Below are 13,968 nucleotides of genomic sequence, written 5' to 3' on the forward strand. Positions count from 1 at the left end.
GTCTTTAAGGAAGTAGTTCTCAAAAAAAGACCTAAGAAGCCCACAGGTAAACAAAAGCAGGACTGCTTGCATAGGCTGGTTTGAAAGGACCCTGTGGTAGTTACTGCTCTCACAGTCTTTTTTTTTTTTAATTTTTTTAACATTTATTTATTTTTGAGACAGAGAGAGACAGAGCATGAATGGGGGAGAGCCAGAGAGAGAGGGAGACACAGGATCTGAAGCAGGCTCCAGGCTCTGAGCTGTCAGCACAGAGCCCGACGCAGGGCTGGAACTCACAGAGCAGGAGATCATGACCTGAGCCGAAGTTGGTCGCTTAACCGACTGAGCCACCCAGGCGCCCCTCACAGTCTTGAGGCCATTCTCTCACATGTCCCATCTCATTGCACCTGTAATAGGCAAATGATATGATTTTATTAAGTTTAGTCAGGTGACACTTTGCATATCAAACAGAACAACTTCCTAGACATCTCTTTAACCAGGGAGCTCTTTCCCTCCAAGTCCGCATAAGAGGGCCTCATAGCAGCTATCCGTTCTCTCCCACTATCTCTCTCGCTTGCTTCCCCACTACACCTCTTGCCAAGTTTTCCTTTTTCCCATTGCCTTGGATCTTCCCTTTTGGGTCACTCTATTACTTTCTTTAGTAAACAAGATAAGTTTCTCATGCTTCTGTTGTATTCACCCTGTAACTGCAGTCACCAAAAAAAAGGACCTTCCTTAGAAGGTTTGAAAAGAATAAAATTATACATAACTAGTTAATAATTTTGCAATCACAGCTAGAATAAAGAGCACAATTTGGAAAGGTAATCCTTTAGGCAGATATCCCAAGCATCCTTGATATCCTTCTTGGTCTCCCTGTTCATTTACTGAACACGGTGATGTTTGGCACAATCTTCTCACCTTGACTCCTGCCCTCATCCTTTGACCTCTCGGTTCCTTAAGGTCTTCATCTAAAATGACCTGGCCCTGCACTCCATTCAAAGTCCCCCAACTCTTATGGCCACACATGAAGCTGTTCTACCCTCAAAATTCCTGTCAGACATCTTACCCTCAAACCAATCAATACCTCCTACCTCTCCAGCTTAGTCTCATCTGTTTCCACTATAACAGATATATATATATATATAACTATAACCTGCCAGTCTCATCCAGACTTTCAGTCTGTTACTGTTTTACTTTTCCTTTTTCCATTGGCCCTCCTCTTGTCTTTGATTCAAATTCCATCATTTTAGTCAGTCTTTTGCAAATAACAACCTGTGCTTTCACTACATTTGTATGGCAAAATGTTATTTCTGCAAACAGCCAATTGCCTTTCTTTGTACTACCTACCCTTGCTCCAGTGCCTCTGGGGAAAATTAACCAAATTAACCAAAGGAGCAAACTTGTAGCACTTTTATTTATGAGTTCTAGCCTCAGTTGGGCCCTCAACATTGCCCTAGATTCTCCCATTTCCCTGTGGCAATTCACTGTCCCCAATTACCATTTTAAAGCCTTTTCTACTCTACTCAGCCTTCAACACTGTCACCCCTCTTTCACTTAGTACTTAACCCTCCTCCTTTTTTTTCTGAGGGAGTAGTTCACACTGAAACCTCCAAAATTTTTCCATCAAAGCTACAACCTACCTACATCTGTGTCCATTCTTTCCTCCTCTTAGACTAGAGATGTTCGTCCTGTGTTCGGAATTCCACGGCCTCTTGTGCTCCAAGAATCTTACATTAGCCATTATTTCTTTCCCTTTCTCTGCTCTATCCCTTCCCATTAACATTTACAAATACTCAAATCTCTCCACAATTTAAACTCCTGGGCCTTATTTCCAAACAAACTGTTAGTCCCCTATGCCTTCCTTTTAGCATTCCAGATTCAAGAAAGAATTATCTAAGCTTATTGCCTCAAATTCCTCTGCTTCCATATACCCTTTAAAATACCCCAACCACCTTTGGCCCTTTCCCCTTTAAATTGGTGCTCACTCTAAAGTGACCAGTGACCTCCATGTCAAAGGGATGTTCTCTGGTCCTCATCTCATTTGCCTCTCAACAACAGGCAAAAGTTTTAGCTACTTTTTTTCCCTCCTTCTCTTCCTTTGGCTTCTCTTACTCTCTTCTCATTCTGGCAACTTCTCAGTATCTTTGATAACTCTTCCTTCTTCAGTGGACCCAGATGTTGTAGTTCCCCAGAACTTGGTTTTTCTCAGTTCTCAATTTGTATTCTTTCTCTAAATGTTTTCATATACCTGTGGCTTCAAATATAAGAGTTTCTCAAAGTGTGGTTTATGGGCCAGGCTATGTCAGGATCATTTGCAGAGGATGAAGTGGGGACATGTTGTGGTAGGGGGGTGGGATGGGTAGAGGAGTGTTAAAATGAAGATTCTTAAGCCCCATGTAAGGCCTAACAAATGAATAACTCTGTGGGTGGGGACTGGGAATTTGCATTTTAAATAGTTCTCCAGGTAATTCTCATACTGATGAAAGTTTGGAACCACCAATGTGATTTGCCACATTAACAAGAACAGCTCAACATCTCCATCTCGTGTCTTACTAACACCAGTGCCTTATTTTTTCAAACGTTAGGAAACTTAATGATGTGAAAAACAGAAAGGAAGTAAGAAACAAAAGATATGAATGAATTACCTGCCCTCTGAATAGCCAAGATTAGATTATGTCCTCTTTTGGCTTTTCTAGCTCCAAATGAGAATTCCTTTATATTCAAGTTTCAAATTTTAATCCTTATCCAACTAAATAAAAACATAAGGATTGGAATGACTGTTTCATTCATTACACAGTCTCCTAAAATGGAACCAAGGGTATTTTATGGATTTTCAAAGTTAGCTTTCTCTTTAGTTAGCTAATAAAACGCATTCTACTTCCCAGTAAGCATTTAATATGGGTCATTAAAATTTTACCTAAAATTTATTGTTAAATTGTTATCTTAGTTTAAAAAGTAATAAATATTCATTGTAAAACAACTTTTAGAAGATAATTATGAAGGAAATGAAATTCACTTGTAATCTCACTACCAAGAGATAATACACAATTAAATTTTAGGTATTTCATTTTTTCTGTGCATAAATGGATTTTCCCCTGGATAATTTAAAAATATTTTTTGACTTTTGTATCTGCCTTAATTTGCAATTAAACTCTGCAAACTTTTTTCTATTTTTAGCCATATATTTTACCACTTGTATCTAAATTTGGCAAACAAAGGCTTCAGGGTTTTATTGACTTTGATCACACTTTGATTGCCTAAAGTCCCAGATAAAATTCGCATATTACAACATATTAGTTTTAGATGGATAACAATTTGATGTTTGCATATACTACAAAGTGATCTCCACAATAAGTCTAGTTACTGTCACTATATAATTGACTCCCTTCACCCTTTTCACCCATCCAAACCACTTCCTGTCTGATAACCACCAGTCTGTTCTCTGTACCTATGAGTTTTGTTTTCCACATTCTACATATAAGTAATACCATATGGTATTTTGTCTTTCTCTGATATCTCACTTAGCATGATACTCTCAAGGTCCATCCGTGTTGTTAACAAATAGCAAGATTTCCTTCCTTTTATGGCTGAACAGTATTCCATTGTATACATTCCATTGTATGTCCATCAGTGGACAGTTAGGTGTCCATATCTTGGCTATTACAAAGAATGCTGCAGTGAACTCAGGTAATTCTTAGAAGACCACATTAATACTCCTCCATGTATATCATTGCCCATTTATTCTAATTACCTGGATTCCTGACAAAATGTCCTCTCCTTTTCTTTAGCAACCAGTGGTGTAGAATCTTGTCAAGGTCATTTGAAAGCCTAAATATTTCATCCCTTGGTTCCTTTTTCATTGCTTTAAAGAACTAAGGCGATATAGTCAGTCTCTTAGGAAACTTCTCATTAGATGAACGACTAATGATGGACTCCTACCTTGACGTAGGAGTAGGAGTTTAATGAACAGATAAGGAAAAGACAGGTCAACCAATAATATTATCTGCAAGGGTACAGAGGCATAACAGTGCAGAACATGTTTAGGAAAATGCAGTGTGGCTGACAGTGTGGGCAGGGGTGAGACTGGCAGGGGAGGAAAAGCAGATCAGAAAGACAATGTAGGACCAATTGTGAATCATAATAACCATAATTGTGAACCATTTAGGGAGTAGTATGTGGCAGGTACTGTATGATGCTTTGCAAACATTTCTTTGAATATTTCCAATAAAAAAATTATAAGGTTCACTGTATTATAATCAATTTTTTCTAATTTTTTTAACATTTTTTTATTATTTTTTTTAATATATGAAATTTATTGTCAAATTCCATACAACACCCAGTGCTCATCCCAAAAGATGCCCTCTTCAATGCCCATCACCTACCCTCCCCTCCCTCCTACCCCCCATCAACCCTCAGTTTATTCTCAGTTTTTAAGAGTCTCTTATGCTTTGGCTATCTCTCCCACTAACCTCTTTTTTTTTTTTTTTCCCCCTTCCTCTCCCCCATGGGTTTCTGTTAAGTTTCTCAGGATCCACATAAGAGTGAAAACATGGTATCTGTCTTTCTCTGTATGGCTTATTTCACTTAGCATAACACTCTCCAGTTCCATCCAGGTTGCTACAAAGGGCCATATTTCATTCTTTCTCATTGCCACGTAGTACTCCATTATGTATATAAACCACAATTTCTTTATCCATTCATCAGTTGATGGACATTTAGGCTTTTTCCACAATTTGGCTATTGTTGAGAGTGCTGCTATAAACATTGGGGTACAAGTGCCCCTATGCATCAGTACTCCTGTAGCCCTTGGGTAAATTCCTAGCAGTGCTACTGCTGGGTCATAGGGTAGGTCTATTTTTAATTTTTTGAGAAACCTCCACATTGTTTTCCAGAGTGGCTGCACCAGTTTCCATTCCCACCAACAGTGCAAGAGGGTTCCCGTTTCTCCACATCCTCGCCAGCATCTGTAGTCTCCTGATTTGTTCATTTTGGCCGCTCTGACTGGTGTGAGGTGATATCTGAGTGTGGTTTTGATTTGTATTTCCCTGATGAGGAGCGATGTTGAGGATTTTTTCATGTGCCTGTTGGCCATCTGGATGTCTTCTTTAGAGAAGTGTCTATTCATGTTTTCTGCCCATTTCTTCACTGGGTTATTTGTTTTTCAGGTGTGGAGTTTGGTGAGCTCTTTATAGATTTTGGATACTAGCCCTTTGTCCGATATGTCATTTGCAAATATCTTTTCCCATTCCATTGGTTGCCTTTTAGTTTTGTTGATTGTTTCCTTTGCTGTGCAGAAGCTTTTTATCTTCATGAGGTCCCAATAGTTCATTTTTGCTTTTAATACCCTTGCCTTTGGGGATGTGTCAAGTAAGAAATTGCTGCGGCTGGGGCGCCTGGGTGGGGCAGTCGGTTAAGCGTCCGACTTCAGCCAGGTCACGATCTCGCGGTCCGTGAGTTCGAGCCCCGCGTCGGGCTCTGGGCTGATGGCTCAGAGCCTGGAGCCTGTTTCCGATTCTGTGTCTCCCTCTCTCTCTGCCCCTCCCCCGTTCATGCTCTGTCTCTCTCTGTCCCAAAAATAAATAAACGTTGGAAAAAAAAAAAAAAAAAAAAGAAATTGCTGCGGCTGAGATCAGAGAGGTCTTTTCCTGCTTTCTCCTCTACTGTTTTTTTTTTTTTTTTCAACGTTTATTTATTTTTGGGACAGAGAGAGACAGAGCATGAACAGGGGAGGGGCAGAGGGAGAAGGAGACACAGAATCGGAAACAGGCTCCAGGCTCTGAGCCGTCAGCCCAGAGCCCGATGCGGGGCTCGAACTCACGGACCGCGAGATCGTGACCTGGCTGAAGTCGGACGCTTAACCGACTGCGCCACCCAGGCGCCCCTCTCCTCTACTGTTTTGATGGTTTCCTGTCTCACATTCAGGTCCTTTATCCATTTTGAGTTTATTTTTGTGAATGGTGTAAGAAAGTGGTCTAGTTTCATTCTTCTGCATGTTGCTGTCCAGTTCTCCCAGCGCCATTTGTTAAAGAGACTGTCTTTTTTCCATTGGATATTCTTTCCTGCTTTGTCAAAGATTAGTTGGCCATACTTTTGTGGGTCTAGTTCTGGGGTTTCTATTCTATTCCATTGGTCTATGTGTCTGTTTTTGTGCCAATACCATGCTGTCTTGATGATTACAGCTTCATAGTAGAGGCTAAAGTCATTGATTGTGATGCCTCCTGCTTTGGCCACCTTCTTCAAAATTACTTTGGCTATTTGGGGCCTTTTGTGGTTCCATATGAATTTTAGGATTGCTTGTTCTAGCTTCGAGAAGAATGCTGGTGCAATTTTGATTGGGATTGCATTGAATGTGTAGATAGCTTTGGGTAGTATTGACATTTTAACAATATTCTTCCAACCCATGAGCACGGAATGTGGTTCCATTTCTTTATATCTTCTTCAATTTCCTTCATAAGCTTTCTATAGTTTTCAGCATACAGATCTTGTACATCTTTGGTTAGACTAATTCCTAGGTATTTTATGCTTCTTGGTGCAATTGTGAATGGGATCAGTTTCTTTATTTGTTTTTCTGTTGCTTCATTATTAGTGTATAAGAATGCAACTGATTTCTGGACATTGATTTTGTATCCAGCATCTTTGCTGAATTCATGTATCAGTTCTAGCAGACTTTTGGTGGAGTCTGTCGGATTTTCCATGTATAATATCATGTCATCTGCAAATAGGGAAAGCTTGACTTCATCTTTGCCAATGTTGATGCCTTTGATTTCCTTTTGTTGTCTGATTGCTGATGCTAGCACTTCCAACACTATGTTAAACGACAGCAGTGAGAGTGGACATCCCTGTCGTGTTCCTGATCTCAGGGGGAAAGCTCTCAGTTTTTCCCCATTGAGGATGATATTAGCTGTGGGCTTTCTATAAATGGTTTTTATGATCTTTAAGTATGTTCCTTCTATCCCGACTTTCTCAAGGGTTTTTACTAAGAAAGGATGCTGAATTTTGTCAAATGCTTTTTCTGCATCGATTGACAGGATCATATGATTCTTATCTTTTCTTTTATTATGTGATTAATTTAATTAATGTGATTGATTTGAGAATGTTGAACCAGCCCTGCATCCCAGGAATGAATCCCACTTGATCATGGTGAATAATTCTTTTTATAAGCTGTTGAATTCGATTTGCTAGTATCTTATTGAGAATTTTTGTATCCATATTCATCAGGGATATTGGCTTGTAGTTCTCTTTTTTTTACTGGGTTTCTGCCTGGTTTAGGAATCAAAGTAATACTGGCTTCATAGAATGAGTCTGGAAGTTTTCCTTCCCTTTTTATTTTTTGGAATAGCTTGAGAAGGATAGGTATTATCTCTGCTTTAAATGTCTGGTAGAATTCCCCAGGGAAGCCATCTGGTCCTGGACTCTTATTTGTTGGGAGATTTTTGATAACTGATTCCATTTCTTCACTGGTTATGGGTCTGTTCAAGCTTTCCATTTCCTCCTGTTTGAGTTTTGGAAGTGTGTGGGTGTTTAGGAATTTGTCCATTTCTTCCAGGTTGTCCAGTTTGTTGGCATATAATTTTTCATAGTATTCCCTGAAATTGCTTGTATTTCTGAGGAATTGGTTGTAAAAATTCCATTTTCATTCATGATTTTATCTATTTGGGTCATCTCCCTTTTCTTTTTGAGAAGCCTGGCTAGAGGTTTGTCAATTTTGTTTATTTTTTCAAAAAACCAACTCTTGGTTTCGTTGGTCTGCTCTACAGTTTTTTTAGATTCTATATTATTTATTTCTGCTCTGATCGTTATTATTTCTCTTCTTCTGCTGGGTTTGGGGTGTCTTTGCTGCTCTGCTTCTATTTCTTTTAGGTGTGCTGTTAGATTTTGTATTTGGGATTTTTCTTGTTTCTTGAGATAGGCCTGGATTGCAATGTATTTTCCTCTCAGGACTGCCTTTGCTGCATCCCAAAGCGTTTGGATTGTTGTATTTTCATTTTTGTTTGTTTCCATATATTTTTTAATTTCTTCTCTAGTTGCCTGGTTGACCCATTCATTCTTTAGTAGGGTGTTCTTTAACCTCCATGCTTTTGGAGGTTTTCCAGACTTTTTCCTGTGATTGATTTCAAGCTTCATAGTATTGTGGTCCGAAAGTATGCATGGTATGATCTCAATTCTTGTATACTTATGAATGGCTGTTTTGTGACCCACTATGTGATCTATCTTGGAGAATGTTCCATGTGCACTCGAGAAGAAAGTATATTCTGTTGTTTTGGGATGCAGAGTTCTAAATATATCTGTCAAGTCCATCTGATCCAATGTCTCATTCAGGGCCCTTGTTTCTTTATTGACCATGTGTCTAGATGATCTATCCATTGTTGTAAGTGGGGTATTAAAGTCCCCTGCAATTACCACTTTCTTGTCACTAAGGTTGCTTATGTTTGTGAGTAATTGTTTTATATATTTGGGGGCTCCCGTATTCGGCACATAGACATTTATAATTGTTAGTTCTTCTTGATGGATAGACCCTGTGATTATTATAGAATGCCCTTCTTTATCTCTTGTTACAGCCTTTAAAGTCTAGTTTGTCTGATATAAGTATGGCTACTCCAGCTTTCTTTGGACTTCCAGTGGCATGATAACTAGTTCTCCATCCCCTCACTTTCAATCTGAAAGTGTCCTCAGGTCTAAAATGAGTCTCTTGTAGACAGCAAATAGATGGGTCTTGTTTTTTTATCCATTCTGATACCCTATGTCTTTTGGTTGGCGCATTTAGTCCATTTACATTCAGCGTTATTATAGAAAGATACAGGTTTAGAGTTATTGTAATGTCTGTAGGTTTCATGCTTGTAGTGTTGTCTCTGGTACTTTGTCTTACAGGATCCCCCTTAGGATCTCTTGTAGGGCTGGTTTAGTGGTGATGAATTCCTTCAGTTTTTGTTTGGGAAGACCTTTATCTCTCCTTCTATTCTAAATGACAGATTTGCTGGATAGAGGATTCTCAGCTGCATATTTTTTCTGTTCATCACATTGAAGATCTCCTGCCATTCCTTTCTGGCCTGCCAAGTTTCAGTAGAGAGATCCGTCACTAGTCTTATCAGTCTCCCTTTATATGTTAGAGCATGTTTATCCCTAGCTGTTTTCAGAATTTTCTCTTTATCCTTGTATTTTGCCAGTTTCACTATGATATGTCGTGCAGAAGATCGATTCAAGTTACGTCTGAAGGGACTTCTCTGCGCCTCTTGGATTTCAATGCCTTTTTCCTTCCCCAGATCAGGGAAGTTCTCAGCTATTATTTCTTCAAGTACACCTTCAGCACCTTTCCCTCTCTCTTCCTCCTCTGGAATACCAATTATGTGTAGATTATTTCTCTTTAGTGCATCACTTAGTTCTCTAATTTCTCTCCTCATACTGCTGGATTTTTTAAATCTTTTTCTCAGCTTCTTTTTCCATAATTTTATCTTCTAGTTCACCTGTTCTCTCCTCTGCCTCTTCAGTCCATGCTGTGGTCGTCTCCATTTTATTTTGCAGCTCATTAATAGCATTTTTTAGCTCCTCCTGGCTGCTCCTTAGTCCCTTGGTGTCTGTAGCAATAGATTCTCTGCTGTCCTTTATACTGTTTTCAAGCCCAGCGATTAATTTTATGACTATTAATCTAAATTCACTTTCTGTTATATTGTTTAAATCGTTTTTGATCAGTTCGTTAACTGTCGTTATTTCCTAGAGGTTCTTTTGAGGGGAATTCTTCCGTTTCGTCATTTTGGATAGTCCCTGGAGTGGTGCGGACCTGTGGACCTGCGGGGCACTTCCCCTGTGCTGTCTTGAATAACTTGCGTTGGTGGGCGGGGCTGCAGTCAGACCTGATGTCTGCCCCCAGCCCACCTCTGGGGCCACAGTCAGACTGGTGTGTGCCTTCTCTTCCCCTCTTCTAGGGGCGGGATTCACTGTGGGGTGGCGTGGCCCATCTGGGCTACTTGCACACTGCCAGGCTGTGGTGCCGGGGATCTGGCGTATTAGCTGGGGTGGATTGGCAAGGTGCACAGGGGCGGGAGGGGTAGGCTCAGCTCACTTATCCTTCGGTGATCTGCTTCGGGAGGGGCCCTGCTGCACCAGGAGGGAGTCAGACCCGCCCCCCCCCCCCCCCCCCCCCCCAGCCGGAGGGATGGATCCACAGAAGCACAGTGTTGGGTGTTTGTGCGGTGCAAGCAAGTTCCCTGACGGGAACTGGTTCCCTTTGGGATTTTGGCTGGGGGATGGGCGAGGGAGATGGCGCTGGCGAGCACCTTTGTTCCCCGTCAAGCTGCGCTCTGTTGTCTGGGGCTCAACAACTTTCCCTCCCATTGTCCTGCAGCCCTCCCGTTCTCCGAGCAGATCTGTTAACTTATAACCTTCCAGATGTTAAGTCCTGCTTGCTGTCAGAACACACTCCGTCCGGCCCCTCCGTTTTTGCAAGCCAGACGCGGGGGCTCGGCTTTGCTGGCAGGCTGCCCCTCCGCCCTGGCGCCCTCCCGCCAGTCTGTGTAGTGCGCACCACCTTTCTGCCCTTCCTACCCTCTTCCGTGGACCTCTCGTCTATGCTTGGCTCCAGAGAATACATTCTTCTAGTCTTCTGGGGATTTTCTGGGTTATTTAGGCAGGTGTGGGTGGAATCTAAGTGATCCGCAGGACACGGTGAGCCCAGCATCCTCCTATGCCACCATCTTCCCAGAAGCCTTCTTCCTCTAATTTTTTTTTAAAGTATGACAGCTTGCCTTCAACTTAAGTAACCCAGGAAATTGATCTTCCACATGTACCCAAACTTTATTCTGTGAAGCTAGTGTTTTTGTCACCCCAGCACCCCTCCCCTCTTTCTTTTGGTAAAAGTCTCCATCTGCCTGTCTATAGAAGTAGGCACAAATCACAGTAACTCCTCTCCATCAATGTTTTCTATACTGGAGCCAGAGAGGAAACTTCCTGCCTCTATGAGAGATATGAGTCAGGAGCTGCCACGACCCCACTATTGGGGAGAAATGCTGACGTACAAGGCAGGGATGGGCTGTGTTGAACAACAGTCTTGGCAGGGTATCTGTCTCCTCCACCCTTGTTTATCCCTTAAGTGGGTTGTTCTTTTTGAACCTTACAGTCCCTTTTTGTATCTTAGTGGCTAAGAATTAATTTTGGAGACACTTGGGTCAAAAGCTGATGCTGCCACTTAATAGTTACAGACCTTGAGCAAGCCACTTAAACTAGTTAGGTCCCAGTGATAACGTAGGGGATGTGGGGAGGATGAAATGGGATTATGAACATAAAGCATTTAGCACACACCATGTGTTTACAAAGATGTAGCTGTCATTAGGCCAAGTGGAAGAAGGAGCAACTAAGACTGACAAGAAGCTCCTTCACCTCTCCTTACTGAGACTTTGTACTCCATGAAGTTGGGATTTACTTGAAAATATATCAACAAAGAAAAACAAAGAATAGCTCAAACAAATGTGGCAAAATCTTGGTAACTGTTGAACAGATGGAAGTCCTATGCTAGACTCTACTTTTAAATTTTTTATAATCTTTTTTGAAAAAAGGTCCATTGAGATGGTCATGCAGTTGTCAGTCCTGCTGATGTAAACTGTACTGATTTTTTTTTTGTTTTCGGTTCTTTTATTTAAATTTTTTTTTTTTTAACTTACATCCAAGTTAGCATATAGTGCAACAGTGATTTCAGGTGTAGATTCCTCAATGCCCCTTACCCATTTAGATGAGCCCCCCTCCCGCAACCCACCAGTAACCCTCTGTTTGTTCTCCATATTTAAGAGTCTCTTCAGTTTTGTGCCCCTCCCTGTTCTTATATGATTTTTGCTTCCCTTCCCTTATGTTCATCTGTTTTTTATCTTAAAGTCCTCATATGAGTGAAGTTATATATTTGTCTTTCTCTAATTTCACTTGGCATAATACCTTCTAGTTCCATCCATGTAGCTGCAAATGGCAAGATTTTGTTCTTTTTGATTTCGAGTAATTCTCCACTGTGTATATATATATATATATATATATATATATATATACACCACATCTTTTTTATCCATTCATCCATCGATGGACATTTGGGCTCTTTCCATACTTTGGCTATTGTGGATAGTGCTGCTATAAACATTGGGGTGCATGTGCTCCTTTGAAACAGCATACCTGTGTCTCTTGGATAATATACCTAGTAGTGTAATTGCTGGGTTGTAGGGTAGTTGTATTTTTACTATTTTGAGGAACTTCCATACTGTTTCCCGGACTGGCTGCACCAGTTTGCGTTCCCAAAACCTGTGCCGATTTTCAAGTGTTGGGTCAACCTTGAATTCCCTGAATGGACTCAGTTTGATCAATAAAAAGAGTTATTCCCCTTTGAAGGATAACTGAATCTGGCTTAGTTTTCATATGGGATTTTTTTTTTTTTACATTAATTTATTCTTGAGAGACATAGCACAAGTGGGGGAGGGGCAGAGAAAGGAGACACAGAATCTGAAGCAGGGTTCAGGTTCTGAGCTGTCAGCACACAGCCTGACGTGGGGCTTGAACTCACAAACTGCAAGATCATGATCTGAGCGGAAGTCAGATGCTTAACCCACTAAGCCACCCAGGCACCCCTCATATGGGATTCTTATGAGATAAGATGGTGTGTGGTTTTCCTCTCTTATGGTAACTGAGCCAGGCTTTGTGTTCACCTCAACGGATGAGGTTAGATGGTGTTTCCTTTGTTTTCTACCATCTAGATTTTTGTGGGATCAATGCTGTTTCTTCCTTAAATATCTTGGCCTATGATTACACTTCCCTTTTAAATCCTTGAGCTGTTACTCATCATACGTTGTATGCTTTTTGGTATATGTAGATATAATTTTAAAAATTAACACTTTTGGGGGCACTTGGGTGGCTCAGTGTGTTAAGCATCCGACTCTTGATTTTATCTCAGGTCATGATTTTGAGCCCCACATCAGGCTCCATCAGGGGCTGCTGGGTATGCAGTCTGCTTAAAATTCTCTCCCTCTCCTTTTCCCCCTCTCTTGCTTGTGCACTCTTGCTCTCTCAAAAAATAAAATAGTCTCAGAGAAACAGGGTAGGCAAAAAAATTAATTTTTTTAAATGAGAATATGTATAACTTTCTTAGCTAAGGGCAATGTAATCATTTCATCCCAATGAAATGGGATGAAAAACCTCACCCCTGGTCTAGATAGCAGTCCTTTACACACACACTTTCACCCTGCCATCATCACCACTGACATTACCAGGTAGGAGTCATTTCCCAGGCACTATGCTGGGTATACTACATCTGCCATTTATTTTAATCATCACCATAAGTCTCTGAGGTAAACACCAGGTACTGCCTCCCACATTTTAGGAGAAAGCTGAATTGTAGCAAACAATGTCCATCAAATCCCAGAAGTCTGACTACATATACTTCTGACTGTGAGATCTTAGACAAATCACATAATCTTCCTAACTCTGGTGTCCTTGACGATAAAATACAACGGGTAGCCCAGGGAGTCATTTTGAAAATTTTTCCTATCAAGGCTGAGAGTTTGGAGGCATCAGCTTGGGGTCAAGCAGGATGAGGAGCTTTCCTTCTATATTATACACTAGTCTTCAGTAGGATTTCATTTGAATTAATAGTTCTGGGGCTTTAAAATTTTTGAAACTCATCAGCTTCTGAGGTTCTTCCACTCTAATAATTCTACAGAACCATTTAGATGAATGGTTCTATGAATATTCTAGGATTCTGTTTTCTATCACATTATCTGTTATGTTCTTAATTAGATATGGACTATTCATCTAACTACAGAATCTCCAGTACACCCATTCATTTCTCTATAGTTTTTCTATAATAAATTCATGTTTAGAATACCCAGATACATCCTAAATTTTTACTGTATAATAAATCCCATTTAGAACTTATTTTCCCCCCTATAAAAGGACATTCTCCAGTATGTTCTAGTACTACCTTCCTACACTACTTTCCATTTATTATCAGTAGTGTTCAGTAGACAC

This window comes from Leopardus geoffroyi, chromosome B4 (assembly GCF_018350155.1).
Source record: "Leopardus geoffroyi isolate Oge1 chromosome B4, O.geoffroyi_Oge1_pat1.0, whole genome shotgun sequence".
Lineage (NCBI taxonomy): Eukaryota > Metazoa > Chordata > Mammalia > Carnivora > Felidae > Leopardus > Leopardus geoffroyi.